This window comes from Lithobates pipiens, unplaced genomic scaffold (assembly GCF_037356315.1).
Source record: "Lithobates pipiens isolate NorthernLeopardFrog02 unplaced genomic scaffold, aLitPip1_a1.2 Scaffold_22, whole genome shotgun sequence".
NCBI lineage: Eukaryota > Metazoa > Chordata > Amphibia > Anura > Ranidae > Lithobates > Lithobates pipiens.
The window spans coordinates 108,091,139-108,115,032 of record NW_027507784.1 but is presented as its reverse complement, the minus strand read 5'-3'; positions in this window follow the sequence as shown (position 1 = coordinate 108,115,032).

Below are 23,894 nucleotides of genomic sequence, written 5' to 3'. Positions count from 1 at the left end.
TGGCATTTCACGTGGCATGTCACGTGGCATTTCATGTGGCATGTCACGTGGCCACATGGTCACGAGGCCACGTGGCCTCATATTATATGTAATTGTCATGTTGGAGTTCTATCAGTTCATTGTGTCTACTGTTACTATACAGGTGATAAAATCATCACACGGTGGAGATCTAGAGACCGCTACAGACGGAAGCTAAAGGAGGAGGCAAGAGAAAGCCGGAGCGGAGCAGGACCATCAAGAAAAAAAAAAAAGCCCCTTTTTTGATTCACTGGACTTCTTGAGAAGTGTTATGAACTTAAAGAGGGATTCCGCCCAAAAAAAAATATTAAAAGCCAGCAGCTATAAATACTACAGCTGCTGACTTTTAATAAATGGAAACTCACCTGTCCCGGGTTCCAGCGATGCCGGCAGCCGAGGCCGATCGACCGCTCGGGCCTCGGCTGCTGCTGCCGCCATTCGAGGTGAGGGAATCAGGAAGTAAAGCGAATCGGCTTCACTTCCCGGTTCCCTACTGCGCATGCGCGAGCCGCGCCGTGCAATGGGAATGGTCCGCGCTGTCACTGGGACCCGTGTGTGTCCCAGCAGACAGTGCGGCAGGGCAGGAAATGGCGTAGACTCCCGTGGGAGTCTATGCCCGGAAGTGGGTGAAAATACCTGTCTTTGACAGGTATCTCCACCCCCCTCCCCCCTGAAAGGTGTCAATTGTGACACCGGAGGGGGGGGTTCCGATCAGCGGAGGTTCCACTTTAGGGTGGAATCCCGCTTTAAGAAAGTAAGTAAATACATTATTTCTCCCCTATATTAAATTATTTGGCCGAGTAAAAAAAATGATATACAGGTGGCACACAACGTCTCATATCCGTGTTCATCCTTTCCAAACGGGGTTGCAACTTTTCTAATAAAAATTCAAACGTTGGTAGAGACATTAGCGTAAAATTAAAAAAAAATTGCGGGAACTGTCGCAGATCTGCATAGTGCAGAGCAAAAAACCCTTCAGTGGGCCTCTTCAGCAGCATGGGATGTGTCCAGTACCTGCGTCTTATTGCAGATTTGTTCCTGCTCATGCGTTTCTATCTCCTCAAATAAGATAGCCTGACAAATAATGTCACATGCTCAAAAAATCTGTCCAAATCCATTGCTAAATAAGCACATACACTACAGGAATCAGGAAGCACAAAGCCAGCTGAAACCACAAAGCAGCATGGGAAGCACAATGCATGCTGGGGAAAACAAGGAATCATGGGAAAATCCACATAATTCATGAAAAAATGATTGCATACAGTTCTAAAAAAGTGGATAAAAACGGATGAAAAACAGACAAAAACTGATGAAAAACTGACATAAACGGATGAAAAACTGACGAAAACGGATGAAAAACGGACATAAACGGATAGAAACTGACAAAAACTGATGAAAAACTGACAAAAAATGGATGAAGAAGGACATAAACTGATGAAAAACGGATGAAAAACGGATGAAAAACTGAAATGAAAAGGATGAAAACTGACAACAACTGATGATAAAAAACGTGACTGAACTGATCTAATGTACGGTCAGCATGTGTGAAAGGGGCCTAAGGGTTTGCATGCATTACAGTAGGGGTTTACCGGTAGGTGTGCATGCATGAATTATTTATTTATTTATTTGTATATTTCTTGTAAATTGAATGCAGAGCAGTATTCCACTATATAGGAATAAAGTTAGGAAAAATATTACATTTTTAAATTGCATTAACACAGTAAAGCTTATGTGAGGTTTTGGAGACTGTGTTTAGTTCTGCATTAGCAATGTTCATGATATTTATTTAAAGATAACATTTACAGGAACAAAGGTTTCCATAATTATTAACCTGATGCCCCTATATATACCTTTGCTTTGGAAACAAAATTCCATAGAATATAAAAACAAAACAAAACGCTGTATATACTAATCAAGTATTATCTAAAACAAATCTAAAGCAGAAAGTCATGTTAAGATGTTTTTCATAATAGCACAGAAGTTTACATACATTATAGTACCGGTTTAGGTCTTTAAGAAGAATTTTAATTAAATGAAGAAAAGACTGCAAGTACTCGTCAACAGGTACATGTGCTCATGCATTACTTTTTTGTGTATTTATTCAAGGTTTCACACAGTGCAGTACTCCACAATGTGGATAGAAAAGGGAAGATATCACCGCTCCAGGAGACCAAACAGGTAGTGAACCTCTCTCTCGGTTCGGAAAACGCAGGTGCTGGCAATTGCTAGTAGCAATAAACAGGAAATAGTCTGGACAGCCGCACTCTTGAAAAATTGCCTTTTTTTATTTGAAAAATTCACATCAAGATGAAAGATATATATCGCAGGCAGGAGAGCTGACATTTCGCACTAACAGTAGTGCTTACTCATATATTTCCTGTTTACTCCACAATGTGGGACCTAAGCCTCGTTCACACGATTGGATTTTCCACCGGGAATTGTGGGTTGAAAGACTGTTGGCCTAAAATAGAACCATTTGTACGCTCCGTCGGACAATTGTTGTCGGATTTTCCACGGACAACGGTCTGTTGTCAGATTTTCCAATCGTGTGTACACAAGTCCGTTAGACAAAAGTCCAAAGTACAAACACACATGCTCAGAATCAATGCTCTCCAAACACAACATTAGCAGAAGGTGCCCAGAGGGTGGCACTAAAGAGCTGAAAAGCCACGTAGTACGTCACTACGTTTGTGTTTGTTGGCCGACAATTGTGTGCCATTTGTATGCAATCATGAGAAGGAAGTGTCACCAGCACATCAGGATCTCCAAAATTGGGTTCAAAATTTTTATCACATAGTATCAAAAAAAGCAAATAGAAGCAACTTTTGGAGCCACGGAGGACCCCTTTGTCCCATGCCTGATGAATGGGTCCTGCTTGGCTCCAAAACGTTGTTTCTATTTATTTATTTTGATACTATGCGATTAAAATTTTTGTCACAATTTTGGAGATCCTGGTGTGCTGGTGACACTTCCTTCTCATGATTGCAGTCGGTTTCAGCCGTTGGTCATTTCCGCACCCAATTTAAGATACAGCCATTTGTGCAGGTATGTGTGCGTTGGGAGTATTGCATTGGCCGTTTGTATGCAAGACAAATTCCCGGCCAATGCCCTTCGGACAAAAGTCTGACATTTTGTCTGTGGAAAATCCAATCGTGTGTACAAGGCTTTAGTATCAAATATTGCATTTGCCAGTGCTGCCAGAGCCAACACTTATAATGTCACATTTACCACTATTGACAAGTCCTACACCCTGTTATATGTCCAAATCCTTCTTTTTAAAGGTTACCAATTTTTAGTGAAGAAATACCACAATGTTGTCTCAATTTTGTAAAATACTGGTAAGGTGGCAATTTGCCCATAACTATGGCTAGTTTTGTTATATAGACACTGAGAAAACAATGCAGGAATACAAATTGTACATGGTTGTACACTTTTCCAATGTCTAGGCAGCTGTACCCGCAAACTATGAAAAAGAAAAGATTTCAGATGTTACTCCTACCTAGGGATGAGCTTCGAGTTCGAGTCAAACTCATGTTCGACTTGAACATTGCCTGTTCGCCTGTTCCCCAAACAGTAAACAATTTGGGGTGTTCGCGGCAAATTCTAAAAGCCACGGAACACCCTGTAAAAGTCTATGGGAGAAATCTAAAGTGCTCATTTTAAAGGCTTATATGCAAGTTATTGTCATAAAAAGGGTTTGGGGACCTGGGTCCTGCCCCGGGGGACATGTATCAATGCAAATTTTTTTTTTTTTAAAGATGTAATTTTTTTAGGAGCAGTAATTTAAATAATGCTTAAAGTGAAACAATAGAGGGAGTGCGCATGCGCGGGCGGCCGGAGCGGATGCAAGGCTAGGCTGCTCCGCACTCTCCCGGCACATTTCGTTATCATACGCTGCCCACCGGCCCCGCTTGTCCCCATATACCTACGGGACAGCGGGCACAGCACTCGCGGATCGCTCCCCATGCCTACTAGGTCGTCGGGGAAGGCGCACGGAGGCAATTTTCAGCAGCCTCGTGGATCCGGCCGCAAATCCAAGATGGCGGCCGGCAAATACACAGGGCCCGGACCGGAGCAACCACCACAACTGCAGCGGGACAGGAGACGTTTCCCTGACTGCAAATCTTTTGAAGAAGGCTCCCTCACAGCTTCTCCACCTTCAGGTGAGCGGATGGATCACCCCTGTCCTGCATCCAGCCCTGCTAGATCTCTCTCTCAGGCCTCTGCTCCATCCCCGAGCCCTGCCTCTCAGGATTCCTCTGCCTTGGAAAAGGACTTATCAGATATCTTTCTTAGCCAGGCCAGCAGCCATGATATGGATCCTGAGAGTCCGGAGGGGTCTTCTGATCCTTTGCCTGCACCATTGCCATATTCCCCTGATACTGTTTTGCTTGCTCGTTTTGCGGACATGCTGAGGAAAGAGCTAGAGAAAGCTACATCCAAATTAACCTCTGATCTGAGGCAGGATTTCCAGAATTTGGGCTGTCGGTTGGATAGTATTGAATCTAAAGTTGATGAGACTGTCCATAGAGTGTCGCAGAATTCTGACATGATTACCGACCTCCATGATCGTTTAGAGGAAGCCTATAATAGAATTGACGACTTGGAAAACCGCGCCAGACGTTATAATTTCCGTATTCGCGGTTTACCAGAATCGGTTAAAGATATCACCTCCTTTACGTCTTCTTTGATGCATTTAGCGGTCCCAGAGATTGATGATATTCATATGGAAATTGATCGCATTCATAGAGCCTTGGTTCCCCTGAAGCCTGACGGACCACCCCGTGATGTGATTGTGAAACCTCACTTCTTTGGGATTAAAGAAGCCATCATGCGGTATGCCAGGGATCGCCCTGATTTAGAGGTTGAAGGTCATCGTATTCAAATTTTCGCGGATATATCGCAAGCTACCATTCAAAAGAGGAGGGCATTTAAACCGCTGTTATCCCCGTTGATTCAGCGCAATATTCGCTATCGCTGGAACTATCCTTTCCGCTTGCAATTTACTTATGACAATCGATCCTATGCCTTTTCTACATTCGCTGATGGAGAAAAAATCTTACTGAAATTGGGATTCATTTCCCAGGCCCCAGTTTCTTCTGGTCCGCCCACAGCTACTGATCCCCCCCCCCCCCGCTCTTGCCGCTTTGGTCTTCCCCGACTTCGAAGAAATCCGCATCATCGCGTCAAGTTACCTGAAGGACTCTATTTTTTTTTTTTTTTTCTTCTGATTTTTTGACCCTACTGGTACACCGGACTCTGGGGGGAAGAGGATAATATAAAGAGTTGTAGATTTTTGTTTTTTGTTGTTTTTTCCCTTCTTCCTGGGGTCTGGGGATGTTTTTTTTGTACGGTAGCTTCTCTGTGGTCCTTATATAGGACATTAGCTGCCGTTTACATCATTTTTTTGTCACCTGATCAGATTATTGTATACCTTTTTTCTTATATTATTTAGAGTTTTCGGGTATGGATCTATGGGCATAACATTTGCTGTTTCATATTGTGCTGGGAGGTGGCTATGTGCTCTCCCTGTTGATAGGACTCTCCCCATGGATTTTCTTTGGTGGAGACTCCCACACTTCCAGACTTGGATTCTGGTCTACGTTATTATATTTTGTTTGCTTTTTTGTTGCTTAAGGTTTTTTATTTCCCTTGATGCTGGGTGTTGTTGCACCTGTGTATCATTTTTTTTTCTCTTCTTCTCTCTCTCTCTGCTTTCCTTCCAGGCTTCACTACTAATTCTTTTTTTCTTTTTCTCCTTGAGGGTCAGCCAGCGGCATTCTGGTTCATCAAAGGGGTCCATGTGTTGCCATCGTTGGGTGAGTCTGTCTATCATGCACATTTATGCTTTTTGCCATGTCCCGGTTAACTGACTCGACTGGAACCATTCGACTGCTATCTCATAATGTTCAGGGATTGGGCTCCCCATCTAAACGAATCCAGATATTTAATTATTATAAATCTCTGCATGTAGATATTATAGCTCTTCAGGAAACCCATTTTCCCTCTTCTTTTACCCCCCCGCTACATCCATAGAGATTACCCTGTGTGTTACTTTGCTAATGCCACAGAGAAAAAACGAGGAGTGGCACTCTGTTTATCACGGCGGCTTTCATTTACAGAGACTAAAGTACTGCGGGATCCAGAGGGGAGGTTTCTATTGGTTAAAGGTCATTTGGGGAGCAACTTGGTGACAATTCTGGTTTATTATGCCCCCAACACGAATCAGGTAGCATTTTTTAAAGCCTTGCTCCAGTCCTTAGAGTCGGAATTTGAGGGTGATGTGATCCTAGCCGGAGATTCTAATTTAGCATTGGATCATAGTCTGGATAAATCACATTTGTCTTGTCTTCGATCCCCTCCCAAATGTAGCCGAAGTTTTGCTCAGTTATTACATCGCTATGATCTAGTTGATGCTTGGAGGGAAGCCAACCCTACCGCCCGCGACTATTCTCATTTCTCTAGGGCCCACAACCGCTATTCACGTATTGACCATGTGCTTCTTGCCTCGGGACTGTTGCCTAAACTGACTACAGCTAAAATTGTATCTACACCTTGGTCAGATCATGACCCAGTAGTGTTATTGTTTTCGAATCTAACGTTTAAATTGGCGAAGCCCCACTGGAGGCTGAATGAGTCTATCCTTGGTAATGAATCTCACTGTACAGAGATTATAACCCATCTAAAGGCATATTTTGCGGTTAACAAAGCAGAGGATACCAACCCTGCTATTAATTGGGCGGCTCATAAAGCCTCCATTCGGGGCTCTCTGATTCAGTTGACGTCCAGACTTAATAAGGCTAATAATACCTTGATCCTGACCAAAACTAAGGAATATGAAACCCTAGCTGCCCAACATAAACGACTCCCTCATCCAGACTTATTGCTTAAACTTGAACAGGCCCGTACTGAACTCAATATCTGCCTTACTACGAAGGCCGAAAAATGTCTTCGCTGGACCAATCATAGGTTCTTTACATGGCGTGATCGTCCAGGTTCATTGCTGGCGCACAAACTTACCCCTAAACACACGCATACGGCTCTCCCTAAAATTAGACTTTCAGGTGGTAATCTTTCTCAAAATCCCCAGAGTGTCCTTAACGAATTTCAGAATTTTTATACTACACTTTATGCCCCAACTCACGACAATGCGTCTGTCTCTATCAACAATTTCTTAAACACTTTATCGCTACCGTCTCTTACGGAACCTCATAGAGAAATTATGGACCGACCTATCACTTGTGAAGAGTTACACCATACCATTAAATTATTATCTCTGCATAAATCGCCTGGTCCTGATGGACTCCCTAATAGCTATTATAAAAAATTTGCTGAATACCTGGTCCCTCATATGGCTCTCTATTTTAATTCCTTGCGAGACGGTGGCGAAGTACCTTTAGATGAAAATAGGGCTTACATTAGTGTTATACCTAAACTAAACAAAGATACTACTGATATTCTTAATTATCGCCCTATATCATTGATTAATTGTGATCTTAAAATCCTTACGAAATTATTAGCACTACGATTGGGTGCCTTTTTACCACAATATATACATAAAGACCAATCAGGTTTTATACATCAACGCCAAACCTTAGACCAAATTCGCCGATCCATAGCTTTGATTTCTGCGGTTCGCTCCCAATGGGACGCTCCTGGATCTCGGGAATTGCTATTGCTCTCATTGGACCTTCATAAGGCCTTTGATAGCCTTAATTGGGACTATTTATTTACCACTCTTGGGGCATTTGGTTTTGGTCCTGTTTTTATTTCCTTATTACAAAAACTTTATAGCAAACCGTCGGCCCAGGTTGCTATCCGGGGTTATAGATCATCCTCTTTTCTCATTGGCCGTGGCACGAGGCAGGGCTGCCCGCTTTCCCCATTACTTTTTGCGTTAGCAATAGAGCCTTTAGCGGTAGCGATTCGTTCTCATCCCCGAATTTATGGAATATGTTGTGGACAGCAGGAACATAAATGTTCTTTGTTTGCCGACGATGTTCTTATGTATATTACCAACCCTACAATCACTCTACCTAACTTATTATCCCTATTTCGTCGATTTTCCCAACTTTCCGGTCTTACTTTAAACACTCAAAAAACGATGGCCCTTAATGTTTCTCTGCCCCCCTTAATAGAACAACAGTTGCGACGCGATTTTCATTTCCAATGGACCTCAACTTCTATTCCCTATTTAGGTATTCAATTGACATCCTCGATCGGCACTTTATACAAAGCCAATTATCCCCCGCTTTTTCGCCGTTTACGTGAGGATCTTCGATGTTGGGTGGATTATTCTTTATCTTGGTTTGGTAGGATCAATTCCATCAAAATGACGTTTCTCCCCAGACTACTTTATTATTTTAGGACCCTACCCATTGCAGTCCCGAGGAGGGAATTACAACAGTTACAAGGAGATGTTCTCCGTTTTGTTTGGGGTAATGGGAAACCCCGCATGAATAAATCAACGCTATATACCTCAAAATTGCGCGGTGGGCTTGGCCTCCCTAATTTACAAGCTTATTATCAGGCGGCTCAGATAACACAGCTTTCATATACCACGACCAGGGGGCCTCAGCCCCTTTGGGTATCTATTGAAGCCCTTTCGTGCCACCCTCTTGCTATTGGCTCCCTGATGTGGCTACCAAGTCGCCTTCGCCCTCCTATCTTATGCCCTACCCTGTCCCACTCCCTTGAGGTTTGGGACAGAGTACGCCATCGTAAACAATTGGGGTCTTCACATACTCCCTTGGCTCCGGTGTTTTGTAACCCAGAGTTTCCACCTGGCTTGACCCCACAGGTATTCCAGTGGTGGCTCAACAAGGGCCTCCTACGGATAGGTGATTATTTAACTGGAGGCCGACCTCATTCCTTGCAGTACTTTGTAGAGACGATGCAGATGCCCCCTAGTGAGCTGTTTCGGTATAATCAGATTGTGTCATTTATACGTTCTAAACTTTGTAGGATAGATAGACCGTTTACTCTTACGAATTTTGAATTATCTTGCCAGTCACAGGACCAAATACGGGGGCGTATATCTACCATTTATGCTACCATTACGGACCCACTTACTAAACTTCCCTACATGATCCATTGGGAACGGGACTTGAATCTTACCTTTGATCTGTCTGATTGGCAAGATATAGCCTATGCTTTATCTAAAATATCTGTTAATACTGCACTGATTGAGGCAAACTACAAAACTCTATTACGATGGTATCTAGTGCCAACCAGGATAGCTAAGATGCATCCGTCTACATCCCCCATGTGCTTTAGACGGTGTGGTCAGCTGGGTTCAATGTTCCACATTTGGTGGCAGTGCCCGATAGTAGTCAGATTCTGGATTCGTATATTTAACCTTATATACACGGTTACTGGGGTTAATATTCGTAGAGCCCCGGAGGTAGCGCTTTTTCAGAAGCTCCCTGATGGGGTTCCTAAGAAATCTTTTAAGCTGATCACATATATAATCCTAGCTGCCAGGATAACTATAGCTAGATATTGGAAGCAGTCGATGGTTCCTCTTGATTCTGTAAAACTTAAGCTTAACTGGATTATGGTTAATGATAGACTCACCTGGACCCTTCGTAATAATTCCAAGAAATTTAATGTAATTTGGGATCCATGGATCAAATATATTTCCCCACTGTGACTTGCCGCTGGTTGACCCTCCCTCTCTCTTTCTTTTCTTCTTCTTTTTCTTTTCTTTTCTTCTCTCTTTCTTTCTTCTCTATATCTATTGTTTAACAAGATATTTTTATATACTCTGCAAAAAAAAAAAGGTCAGGCACCACTCTGTGCGGTCGTTCCTAGTGGAAGAGGGGTGTAGGAGCGTTCTCCCCCCCCCTCCCTATTTTCTTTCTTTCTTTGTCTTTTCTTCCCACTGCTTTGCTCCGTTTTATGTTCTGCTATTATTTTTGATAATATGGATATCACAGATTCTCTGAGCAAAATCCAATTGGGTCTGATAGAGGGTGGGATATGTCTGTAAATTTGACTGGTGGAACACCATACTTTTTTGGGCTACTCTGTAATGCGTAGTCTACCATTATATTGATTCCGTTTAACCTATCTGACTTATGGTTTTACACTTTCATGTTTTACTGTTGATTGACCCGGTTGCTGTATGGGACGAGGGTCATATTGTCCAGATTTTACTTGTTCATTGACCGTATTATTTGTGATATTTTCTTACTGTCTCACCTTGAATTAAAAATAAAAACATATTGAAAGTAAAGTGAAACAATAAAAGTGAAATATTCCTTTTGCTTGTTTCCCATGCTTAGAACTGTCCCTGCACAAAGTGTAATTTCTGAAGGAAAAAAAGTCATTTAAAAGCACTCGCGGCTATAATGAACTATCGGCTCCCGGGAATACAGAGAACAGTCATTGAAAGTCATTGATAAAAAAAACAAAAAAATGTGTGGGGGTCCCCCCAAATTAAATTACCAGGCCCTTCAGGTGTGGTATGGATATTAAGGAGAACCCGGTGTCAAATTGTTTTAAAAAATGGCGTGGAGTTCCCCCCAAAAATCCATACCAAACCCTTTTTCCGAGCATGCAACCTGGCAGGCTGCAGGAAAAGAGGGGGGGACGAGAGAACACCTCCCTCCTGAACCATAACAGGCCACATGCCCTCAACATGGGGAGGATGCTTTGGGGGTCTGTGACCCCTCAAAGCACCATGTCCCCATGTTGATGGGGACAAGGGCCTCATCCCTACAACCCTTGCCCAGTGGTTGTGCGGGTCTGCGGGCGGGGGCTTATTGGAATCTGGAAGCCCCCTTTAACAAGGGGACCCCCAGATCCTGCCCCATCCATTTGAAATGGTAACGGGTACTTTGTACCCCTACCATTTTACGAAGAAAGTGTAAAAAATTATTAAAAAACACTTTATTAAAAATAAAAAAACATTTAAAAAAAGATTCCAGCGGTAATAATCCATCTCTGTATCCTGCGATGGGTGATCTCCTCTCTGGGGTCCAGCGATTGGATGATCTCTCCTCTCCAGGTCCAGGGTCCAACGATGATGTCCAGCGCAGCACATCCTGTCTCCAATCAGGTCTCTTAGCTGAGGACGGGGCCACCAGTCACGTGACCCTGCCCCCCCTCTGACGCAAGTGGAAACCCAGGCTTCTCCAGTGAAGTACAGGTGACTCCACCCTCCTCTGATGTAACGCAGGTTTCCGTTACATCAGAGGGGGGCGTCACTGTCTGCTTTCCAGCCTCTATTTGTCTGACTGAATCCTCCAATTGTGCCATCATAAGGGCTAAGGTAAAAAAAAATTCAACAAACCACTAAGAAAAATGTTATCAATGGAACCTAAAGTCCCCCCTCCCCATTCCACACTGCTGGCTGAATGTATGTCGGTCTTCTGTTGGATGAGCATTCTGGAAAACCAGAAGCTGACCAACTCCTGATCAATGCTCTCAGCAATGGCAGAGATTGCTGATCGGATTGTTCTGGCGGGGGGGGGGGGGTGCATCCCCCTGTCAGAACACAACAGCTTAGTGAAGGAGATCGCTGTACTTACTTACCACTGGGTTGAACAGAGAAAAACCTATAGTGTAGATCAGGCTTAAATCTATGGGGATATAATAGAGAGGAATACTTACCTTATTTCTTGTTTACCTTGCAGCTGGTGCACATCTTCTCTTCCTCTTCATCCCTTGATATCTTCAGATACATTGCAGGATGACATTAGTGAGGGGAAGGTCACATAACACACAAAGGGGAGTGTTTTCATGGAACCAGTCATCCAGTAGGGAGGAAGCATAGAGCACTAAATAGGGTAATTATGTCTATCACGTGTTACCCTAGTGCCCTAGTCTAAACAAGCATTAGACCCTTAATATACTGTGTATATAGGGGAGGGGACACCAAAACTTTTTTTTTTGATCAGCAGACCACTTTAACGTAAATGCTGATATACTGGCCCAAATATCTGCTCAGTGAAATGCAGCAACTTTTTTTATTTTATTTTTTACCCAAAGCGTTTTGAGTGACTATTCTCTCTTTCTCAAGATGACTTGAACTATAGAGTTCAACACATATGTCAGTAAATGCTTACTAATATCAAATTACATATAACACATGATGTTTATACACATACAAATAAAGATTAATACAAAGTAACATGACTGTAGAACCTATCATCATATAATGATCAGTTCTAGCTATTTGTAGCAGCAATTAGTCAAAATAGTCAGAATTCTATTTATTTAGTCAGCATATTTTTTACACTTCACTTTGCTACGGATTTGCTTGGCTACACATTTTCTTTATGCTGTTATATTCAGCACATAAACAGAACTCCTGAGGATTTAAATGAGTGGGGTGCCTTTCACCAGTAACTGTGATTAATTGATTTTATATATACGGTAAGTATATAAGAGTGTAAAGAACACATGGAACATACTGTATAAAGTAGACTAAGTTTTTTAACCACAGATATCTCTAATTGAGCAAAATTCAAACTTTAAGCATATGTAAGTGTACACCATAAAATGGTATAGTTGAAATACAAAATATATAAATATCAAATATAAAAATGTTATAGTTTAGTTGTAATGTATAATTTAAAAGGAAGATACTATCAAAAATGTGGTGCCGTTCTTTCCAGTTCATAATTTTATATAAATGCGCAATCACTTTGCTCCTGAATATGTTTGGCGATATCAATATGTTTTGTTTTTTTCATGAATTTGTTAAGGCGCACTTTTAATTTTCGAAAGAAAAAATATACAAGGTGAAGATAGGCATTTCCCTGGTATTTTTGTTTTAAAGATTTTATAGTACTTTGAAAGTCTAAAATTAAACCCAATGTCCTATACCAAGGATATTCAATCTTAGTGTTAAGGTAGACAAGTCTCTTATTAGTAATTACCTCTAAGTTTGAATCTGGTAGATGCTGAACCACAATATCATCTATGCTCACAACACCCAAATCTATCGCTTTACTCCATATCTATCTCTCTACAGCCTTGGTCAAAAGTTTTGATAATGACAAAAATATTAATTTTCACAAAGTCTGCTGCTTTAGTATTTTTAGATCTTTTTTGTCAGATGTTACTATGTTACTACTGAAGTACAATTACAAGCATTTCAAAAGTGTCAAAGGCTTAGACTGACTATTACATTAAGTTTATGCAAAGAGTCAATATTTGCAGTGTTGACCCTTCTTTATCAACACCACTGCAATTCGCCCCGCCATGCAGTCAATCAACTTCTGGGCCACATCCTGACTGATGGCAGCCCATTCTTGCATAATCAATGCTTGGAGTTTGTTAAAATTTGGGGAGGGGGGATTTGTTCACTCGCATCTTGAGGACTGACCACAAGTTCTCAATGGGATTAAGGTCTGGGGAGTTTCTTGGCCATGGACCCAAAATGTTGATGTTTTGTTCCCCAAGCCACTTAGTTATAATTTTTTCCTTATGGCAAGGCACTCCATCATGTTGGAAAAGGCAACCTTTCTTGGATGGTTGGGAGAAGTTGCTCTTGGAGAATGTTTTTGTACCATTCTTTATTCATGGATGTGTTCTTAAGCAAAATTGTGAGTGAGCACAATCCCTTGGCTGAAAAGCAACCCCACACATGAATGGTTTTAGGATGCTTTACTGTTGGCATGACACAGGACTGATGGTAGAACTCACCTTTTCTTCCTCAGACAAGTTTGTCTTCACTTCATTGTGTGCAGATGCACTCACAAATGCATGCTGCCATTCCTGAGCAAGCTCTGCACTGACAGTGCCCCGATCCTGCAGCCCAAATCAGCTGTAGGAGACAGTTCTGGTGGACATTTTGGGAGCCCTGAAGCCTCCTTCACAACAATTGAAGTTCTCTCCTTGAAGTTCTTGATAATCTGATAAATGGTTGATTTAGGTGCAATTTTAATAGCAGCAATATCCTTGCCTATGAATCCCTTTTTGTGCAAAGCAATGATGACTGCACTTGTTTCCTTAACCCATAGTTAACAGAGGAAGAACAATGATTTCAAGCACCACCCTCCTTTTAAAGTTTCTAGTCTGTTATTCTAACTCAATCAGCATTACAAAGTGATTTCCAGCATTGTCCTCGTCAACACTGACACCTGTGTCAATGAGAAAATCACTGACATGATGTCAGCTGGTCCTTTTGTGGCGAGGCTGAAAGGCAGTGACACAAATTTTTTGGGGGGGATTTAGTTCATTTTCATGGCAAAAAGAGACTTTCCAATTAATTGCAATTCAGCAGATCACTCTTCATACCCTGTTTCCCCTAAAATAAGACCTAGTGTGATTGTCGGTGATAGCTGCAATAAAAGCCCTACCCCCCAAATAAGCCCTAGTTAAAGTCCTTGTAGGTCTTCTTTTCAGGGTAGGGCTTATTTTTGAGGAAACAGGGTAGGGCTTATTTGGGTGGTAGGGCTTATATTGCAGCCAACACCGACAATCAGGCTAGGTCTTATTTTAGGGGAAACAGGGTAACATTCTGCAGCATATGCAAATTGGCATAATAAAAACTGAGGCAGCAGACTTTTGAAAATTAATATTTGTGTCATTCTCAAAACTTTTGGCCAGGGCTGTACTGCTCACCCTATCAGTTTTCTCATGCAACATTGAATTTACTAACTGTCATATCAGTATGAATGTCACACCGCTTCTTCAAACTCAATCTTTCCAAAACCGAGCTCATAATATTCATTTCCCTTCCTCATGCCCCCTTCCAAACTATCCCATCAAGAGGCACAACTCCCAATCCCTCCCCTCATGCCAGGCTGCTAGGCATAATCCTGAGTTCTGACCTCTCCTTTTGTCCTCAAATCTAATCGCTGTCCAAATCTCCATAACATTTCCAAAACATGCCTCTTAACCAACGACACCACAAAGCTACTAACGTGTTCCCTTGTTATCTCTCACCTCGATTATTGCAACTCCCTCCCCATTGGGCTACTTTTATGCAGGCTATCCCCCCCTTAAATCTAATATGAATGCTGATGCCAGTCTCATTCACCTTACTGAGTTTAAGTGTCCACCATCCCTTTCTGCCAATCCCTCAAATGGCTTCCAATTGTCCAACAAATAAAGTTCATCCTACACAGCTATTACCTTTTGTGTTACTTTTTCCTCCCTTTAACAGGTTTATGTCAGGTTTGTATAGCTGTCTGTGCCCATGTTAGCGAGATTCACCCTCTCTGTTTGTTCTGTTTACTGTTATCACCAAGTGTGAAAGGAAATCCCAACTTTTGGGTTGTCACCAGAACAAGAGTAGAAATCTTAGGGGCACTTCTGATGACCTTGGTGACAACCAGGGATTCCATCACTTTGCAGGGATTTTCACTGATTCTAGTTTGGGCTATGGGGCATGAAGGGGAATCTCCCCATGGGCACACAGATGGCAAAAAGCCTTTATAACACTCCCTACTCTATCCAAAAAAAAAAAAAAATCTGCCTAAAGTTCTACTTTAAGACCTATTTAGCCTACCTTAAGTAATGCATTCTAGTTGAATTAGTCAGAGCCCAGCAATATAGTGGTGATTAGAAAGGGAAGGAAAACAGTTCCAGGTACCATGGCCCCATGGCCACTGCAAATTATTGACCCATAGGGGCATAAAATGCAAATGTCAAAAAAAAAATGCAAAAGTGGTGGAAATAATCCATGATTACAAGGTTGGAGGCCAAAGCTTCTCATTCTTACATCCATGAAAATTGTAAACGTCTGCATTGAGTACATTGGGGAGCTTTCAATGGTTTCTGCTGGACTTAAACGTTTGTAAATACAAATAAGCGATACCATCTTTCTTCTAGGCTCCTTTGGGGTGATTCATGAACAAAGCAGCCCCTTCAACAAGACTAGAGGGTCCAAGCAGCAAATATAGAAAAGGAAGCTACCTAATTGTACATTGTGATCATAAAGTTCCAATATCCACCCCAAATAAATGTGACTGAGACATAGGAAATATTATTCTAGATAAATATACACTCTCTGTATAACATATCTGCTGTAAAAGTTCATTGCAGCCTTGCAAAAACAGAGTCTGCATTTGTGGATGATTTACCTGATGTGCCTGGCTGGAAAGCTTAGGTGTTAGTGAAACACTAGGCTGGTGCCATTTGGCAGACAAAAGAATATTCTTTATTATTAATGGCCGGAGCAGCCTCTGTGTAATCAAAGGGCACTGATGCAGTGATATACATCCACTGACAAAGCAGCAGCTCTACAACTCCCTGCTAAGCATCTGAGCAGCTGACAGCCAGTAACTCCTAATGTCTTGTATCTGCAAGATGAATAGCCAGGGATAGAGGTGTAGAGTGCATAGGACTTAGGGCGCTGTTGTTACATACAGCACAAATAATACTTTTAATATACCTGAGATCCAGTTCATTTATAGCCCTGCATTTGGTTCTCAGCAGTTTTGGATATATGTTTGTTTCTATTTCCATATATCAAGTTTAAAAAGAATTTGAAGTCATAAATAAACCTTAAGGTTATAGCCTATTGTCTCAGAGTAAAGCAGAGTGAACTTATGCTAATAAAAATTCATTTCTGGAATTGATGTGGCTTTAACCATACGAGGAGGAAGCGTATAAATGGAGACAAAATAATCTTACTGCTTTAAATTGTGCAAAAAAAAAAACATGTGTAAAACCACCCAACATCTGATAAAAAAAAAAAAAAAAAAAAAAAAAAAAAATTTGATGAGGCCTTCTATGGAATATCAGAACCCATGATCCACTGTTGATAAAAAAAAGACAATTTCTAATTTAATATTGTGAAAAATGCTCCTTTAAAGGGATTTCAGCCATTGCATATCTAATAATTACAACACTGAGACTGCACTGGGTAGTTGTAATGAAAGCTGACACACTTATTCAGAAAAGAGTGATCTCTAAGCTGCACAGAGCCAAGGCTCCCTGCGATCTTTATACTGCTAGGAATCATCCCTGGTGATTATGTCTTACCATCCCTGCTGATTATGCCCATTTAAAGCAGAACTAAATCCATCAATTTAAAATGTAACTGAAGCCTTTTTAGAACAGACTGCAAGCAGGCAAATACACCTACTTTCCTTCTTAATGGCATTCAAACGGAGTTGTACATGTGCAGCCCAGCTTACATCAATGGCACAGCCCCTATGTGCTGGGATGACTGACTCCAGCACGTATGAGCACAACAATACAGGATGGTCAATGGAGAAACCCAAAGAACAGCACCAGGGGAAAGATGCCGATGCCGGCGAGGGACCCAGACTGTTAGAAAGGAGCTATTGAGATTAGTTCCACTATGCTGTTTCTTAAAGTGGTAGTAAACTTTGTTTTTCAACTTGTATCTACAGGTAAGCCTGTAATAAGGCTTACCTGTAGTTACTGTGAATATCTTCTAAACTTGCACTGTTTAGGAGATATTCACACTGCATGCACCCAGGGATGTCACCGCCACATGTGCTCTGAAGGATAGCGTGCCAGACAATTGCCCTATTGCGGAAGTGATGTCATCGCAGCCCCAGCCACTCATGTAGCCAGAGGCCGTAAAGCCGTAAAGAAGACTGGTTGAAGATGGAAGCCCTGTCAGCGGTGACACTAGCACATTATGACATTGTCTTGCAGGGAAAGTTTTTTTTTTTTTTTTTAAGCTGCGGTCTACTACTGATTTAAAAAGGTTACATTCAGGGCATACTGTTACAGCAGCTTGTGCTCTCAATCGAACTGTTAAGCCATTAGATTCATGGCGTTTATTCTTGCCGGCCTTCTGTCATTGTGATTGAAATGGAAGTCCTGGGGTAGTGGGTGGGAGCGGCCAATCCAGCAGAGAAATCTGTGGTAATTGCAGCGTGCTCAGGAATCGCAGTAGATCTCCTAGTGTTCGGAACAGTGCTGTCTTCCCTTCATGATGAACGCATAGTTAAAAGGGAAAAAGGGGAATCTCCATTGGTACTTGATATGTTTCTCCTGGAGGACGGAAGTGATTGGTTTGAGTGCGCGTCTCATGGCCAGAGTTTGGCGTGAAAGATCTGGCAGGAGAATGACTGGGACGTCATTCAGACGGATAGAGTCTTGTGTGCTGGCGGCCCTCATGATCTCCTCTTTGACTTTATAAAAGTGTACTCTGCACAGTGTATCCCATACGAAGGAGGAGTCAGGATTCCTTGGCCCTGAGGTCCTGTGTACTCTGTCCAACTCAATTTAGGTTGTTGGAGGAGTTGATTAAAGATGGTGGTAAGTGCCCCTGCTAAATCCTTGTGCTCTACCAATTCAGGGATGCCACGTATCCTGACATTGTTCTGTCTGTTACGGTTCTCAATGTCATCCTGGTGATACATGAGCTGCTGCAGCATGACTGTGTGGGAGTTAAGGGTTTCCTCATGGGACTGTAGTGTATTACATATACCATCAGTAGTATTCTCTATATCCTCCATGTGGGTCCCCAAATCCCTTTTAAGGTCAGCAATCTCCCTTTTATAGCTCTTTTCCATGCAGGAGACACAGTGTTCAAAATAATTTTTAGTTGGCAGGGAGCGCAAATAGGCATGCATGGATCGCATCTGTGAGTCCATGTCCCATCCATCCCCAGAGCACAGGGATGCCTGTGAGAGGCTGTGTGGGCCTTGTGGGTTGTAGAGAGGGGATCTATGTCGGCCAGTGAGGCTGAACGGCCCCTGCAGAGTCCTGTTCAGTGTCTGCTGGTTCGGAGTGGGCCAGGGATGGAGGCGTCGCCTCCATCTTGGAAGGCTTCTGGTTCAGGTAGGGCGCGGATGAGCAGATGAGCGGTCAAAAAAGGCCAATGTCTTCTTGTGATCGATCGCCGGTAGGCTTGGGCTGATCCTTGGGCTTCCCTTTACCCATCGGATCGATTTGGTGATTGTGCGAGCGGTGATGCTGCTGCAATAACCCTGTGGAAGCCGTGAGGACCGGGAGCTGGCGCGAAAATTTCAGCTGGTTCCCCAGGAACCAGCCACAATTCACTGCATGTATGACCAGCTTAAAGACAAAACGCACCCTTTCATTTTGGATAGAGTAAGGGAGGGCTGCCCCTGTCAAGTTTTTGCCACCTGTGTCCCATTTGGGAAGTAACCCTTCACTTCCTACCACGGGCGTCCCCAGAACTTTTTTCGGGGGGGCCTAATTTTAAGGCCACCCATGCTTCATACCTTTTCGACAATGTCATTATCCTGGTCAGAGACTGCGGACATAGTACAGATACACCCAAATACATTACACCCCCATACACACAGATACATTACACCCCTAGATACATTACACCCCCATACACACAGATACATTACACCCCTAGATACATTACACCCCCATACACATTACACCCACATACATTACACCACCATACACACAGATTACACCTGGATACATTACACCCCCATACACACAGATTACACCCGTATTACATCCCCTTTACATTACACACACAATCATTAGTATGGAAAACTCCCCTCCAATCAATTTCAATATTGCAAGCTTCAGATGACATTAAGGAGAATTATATGGATTACTAACCGCAGAAAAGGCAGATGGAAGGCTCCAACAACAGCTGTACATGCCAAGCAGCTCAGATGAGACGGGGGCCCCATGTGGTGGGTGTTCTTGGGGCCTCTATCTAGAAGGGAGCGCTAGGCCTCTCACACATGTCCAGGCAGAGCACACACAGCCGGCAGTCCGAGCCGAGAAGGAGGAGAGGAGGGTAAATCATCAGTGATCTGGTCAGACTGAGCATTGGCAGACGCTGTCCAGGCAGCAGGTGAAAGGTAACAGGCAAGCTGCGGGAGAGCTTTGCATTTCCTGCCTCTGGCCGCACTTCCTCATCTCAGCTCAGGGGCCACAAACACCATCACTCCCTGACACTTCATGTTGTGTATGTGACTCCCGGCCTGGGACATGCAGCGTGGCGCCCCTGACTGATTGTGCGTACTTGCCTATAGGTAGCACCAGCCCTGCCGGGGGGGGGCACTTGACCCCCCTTGCCCCTACCTGCAAGCCAATGCTTCTTATCCTATAATTTCAAAGCAACAGGACATGGAAGAAAATCTGTCCTACATGAGGGAAATCCCTGGTAGTCACTACTGGAATATTTCTTGTTCTGATGTCCATGCAAAATTCAGGATTTCTTTCACTTGATAACAGTCACCCGGCAAAATAAAGAGGGTGACTCTCCCAAATGGGAACATAGCCAGCAATAAAAACCTGACAGGTGTTCTAATCCTTTTCCCCTATATCTAACTAAAAAAAGCGTTGCCTTCAGTTATACTTTAACATTGTAACCTTGTGAGAGGCTAAAGCATAGAGCTGATTACTGTGCCAGACATTTGTGAAAACAGCATCTTAATCCAAGAAGTATATTCTGACACTGAATGATGCCTGATCACAGATGGCTCCATTGTTCTGGCAAGAAAAGCAGATAAAGACATTGTCATGTGGAGTACTTTATTCTCTGTGATAGGTAATGAATACTTATAAATGTGTTTCACTTAACAATATTTAAGCTGGCCATACATTATACAATTTTCTTATTAAATGTCCTATAGATTTAGCGGAAACTAAATATAGTTAACTATAGTGCAAGGAGCCTGTCTGATAGCAAAGTGTTTAGGTTTGACCTCGTGTTATATGGTTTTGGTAAATCTAAAGGAAAACTGTACTAGAGAATTGTAAAATGTATTGCCAGCCGTAGCCTGCATGCATTTAACACAAATATACCTGACGTTAGGTCCACGTAAATAATGTGAGTGATTGAAACTCTTCCGTGTTGCAATTGAAAGGGTTCACAATATCCAACATTTCTTTGTAAACAAAATCAGGACTCATGTTTTTAGCGTAGCACCCCACTTTGTAGGTGCTAGGATAGTTAGATAAGTGTTAGAGTTTGTTTTTGATGGGTAAATTTTGTTGCCACGTTTTAGGCAGTGTGCCTTTAAATGTTGGTTAAGGTAAAAGCATAGTCTCACTCTATCCAGCGAACTGTGATTGTTTAGTTAGGCCTGAGCTGAGTGCTCTGCTGCTGCTAATCTACTGGATAGCTCCCTCTGTATCCAGGTAACTTGAGAAGTTTCTGGATTATAGGTGTGGGGCTATGCAGATGGCAACATGAATTTTGATAAAGCCCTGGCTTATCCCAGAGAGGTATGCTGGGAGACTGTATTTATTCTTAGAGCACAAAGAGCTTTAGGTCTTGTCCCAAAGTAAAAGAGTCCAGCCTGAGGGGGGCATGCTGCTCTCTCAGGCACAGGCTCCCATGGGGAGGCATTAGGTGGGCAACCTGAGGGAAGAATGCTGAAACCCAGGTTTTTGGAAGAAGCTGACTGAGGGGAGCTGTCTGCCACAGATCTGTCTGGTATCCCTGGGGGGCATCGCTTAGAAGATTGGAAAGAGGCATCCATCTGTCCTTGGGACTTGTGAGTACAGACATTGAAAAGATCTTGGGGACCATGTGCTCTAGCTAACCCTTTGGTGCCTCGTTGTAGTCAGCTGAGCTCATCCAAGGACTGGTAAGTTGAAATATATTAAATAATTGATTTGGGGTTCAGATACACTTTAAATCTCCACTTCTATTGCAGCTCCATGGGGAATGTCACTTTTTTTGGATACTCTGGAAACACTGAAAAGCAACAGGAGGACACACTTTACTAAGCTTAACTTTTTTGACCAGTCTTTAAGCCAGGAACAAAGAGGAAAGGACAGAACTGAGGCTCGGTAAGAGTTGTCTCAGAATGGCGCTAACCTGACATTTATCACCTCAAAATTAAGACAACGCACTGTCACCAGTGTTCTTCAGGTCAGGTCAGTATTCACAAGATACCTACACACTTCTTAGCTTCTTAGCAAATTCTCTGGTCCAAACCATGAAGGGAATTTAAGTGGGTAACTCCAGGGATACTTAGGAATAGAACCCCAGCTCTGCCACAGCTGGGACTTTGATAACCATTAGCAAACTAAGGGCAATAACCCCTGAAACTGGGGATCTTCTTCAGCTCTGAAAGAACCTGGCTGCTCCAGGCCCCAAACTATTTATATTCTCCCCAGCCACCTACTGGGCAACCCCCTCCCCAGGGATTGGATGAAGCACAGAAATTCAAGCTGCCCACTTGACACTACCAGCCCCTATGTTCTAGAACTCTTCAGAAGGCAGGGGAAATCTATTAAGTATTCCCTCCCAATTGATGCCTGAACTGCGGTCATTACTACATGACATCGTTGGTAAAAAAAATCGCAATTGGTTTGCGCAAAAGTTATAGCATTTACAAAATAGGGGATAGTTTTATGGCATTTTTATGAATCATTTTTTTTTTTACTAGTAATGGCGGCAATCAGCAATTTTTATTGTGACTGCGATATTATGGCGGACACATCGGACATTTTTGACACATTTTTGGGGCCATTGTCATTTATACAGCAATCACTGCTATACAAATGCAGTGATTCCTGTGTAAATGACACTGGCAGTGAAGGGGTTAACCAGTGGGTGGCAGTTTAGGGGTTAAGTGTTCCTAGGGGTGTGTTATTAACTGTGGGGGGCTGGGCTTTCATTTAGTGAATGCTGATCTCTGCTCCAATCACATGGAGCAGAGATCAGCGTCACTTGTTGCTAGGCAGAACTGGGAGATGCTGTTTACAACGGCATCTCTCCGTTCAGCCGCCCTGTGAGACGATCGCGGGTATGCCAGCGGCAATCGAGTCCGCGGGACCCGTGACCGGACTAGCGACCAGCATGGTAGGGCGGCAATAAAGATTGGACGTACCTGTACGCCAATATGCCTGCCCGTGCCATTCTGCCGACGTACATCGGCGTGCGCTGGTCGGGAACTGGTTAATGTGGAGAAATGTAAAGTAATGCACTTGGGGGCAAAAAAAAAATGCAAACTACTCACTAGGGAGGAAACCACTGGGGGAATCAAGGATGGAGAAAGATCTGGGAGTCCTAGTAGATGACAGATACAATGTCAAGCTGGAGCTACCAAAGCCGGCAGAACATTACATGTGCACATGTCGAAAAATGTGTTTGTTTTCTTTTCATTCGCTTTTGTTATTTTTCCATCTTTCGGGTTATTCGTTATGATCATATTTCGTAAATTCGTAAGTTCAAAAATTTGAAAATTCGTAAATTCGAAAATCCAGAAATAAGAAAGAAAATGTGAAACTTCCAAAGAATAACTAACTAACTGATAATAACTAACTAATAAATTATAGGTATTGGAATTTCCTTTCAAATCTGGTTGTTAGTGAACGTAACAAATACGAATTATCCGAAATAACGAATGCCGCATCTAAACAAATGGAATGGAACTAATTAATAATAAATAATAACGCTAAAAAGTTTTTATCATTATTATTTATTATTATTAATTTGTTATGTACCATTCGTTTAGATGCGACATTCGTTATTTCGGATAATTTGTAACTTCAAATAAATTTGTATTCCTTATGTTCACTAACAGACAAATTTGACATGAAATAAAACCTTTTTTTTTAGCTTTGGATATACTGGAGTGGATTTGGAACATCTGTCAGTATTTAATTGCTGTCTGTTCCCTCATTTAGGATTTGCCCTCTCTATTTGTCAGCTCTACTGTTATCATTGAAAGTGAAAGTAAAAGAAAAACCTGAATTTCGGTTTTGAATTTTTCGAATTTGTCCCCAGAACAGGAATTGAGGGGAAATTTTCCAATGTGGACACAGTTCTGATGACCCTAGTGACAACCAGGGATTCTCTCACTTTGGAGGGATTTTCTCTCACTTCTTGTTTTGGCTATGGGACAGGAAGTGAAGGGAAATCTCCCCAATGGGACACAAATGGTATAATTTTAAAGAGTAACTCCACCCTTGTTCAGAAAGAAAACAATGTACATTTCATAGATTTTAACAAACTTTGTAACAGATTCCCATGTTTT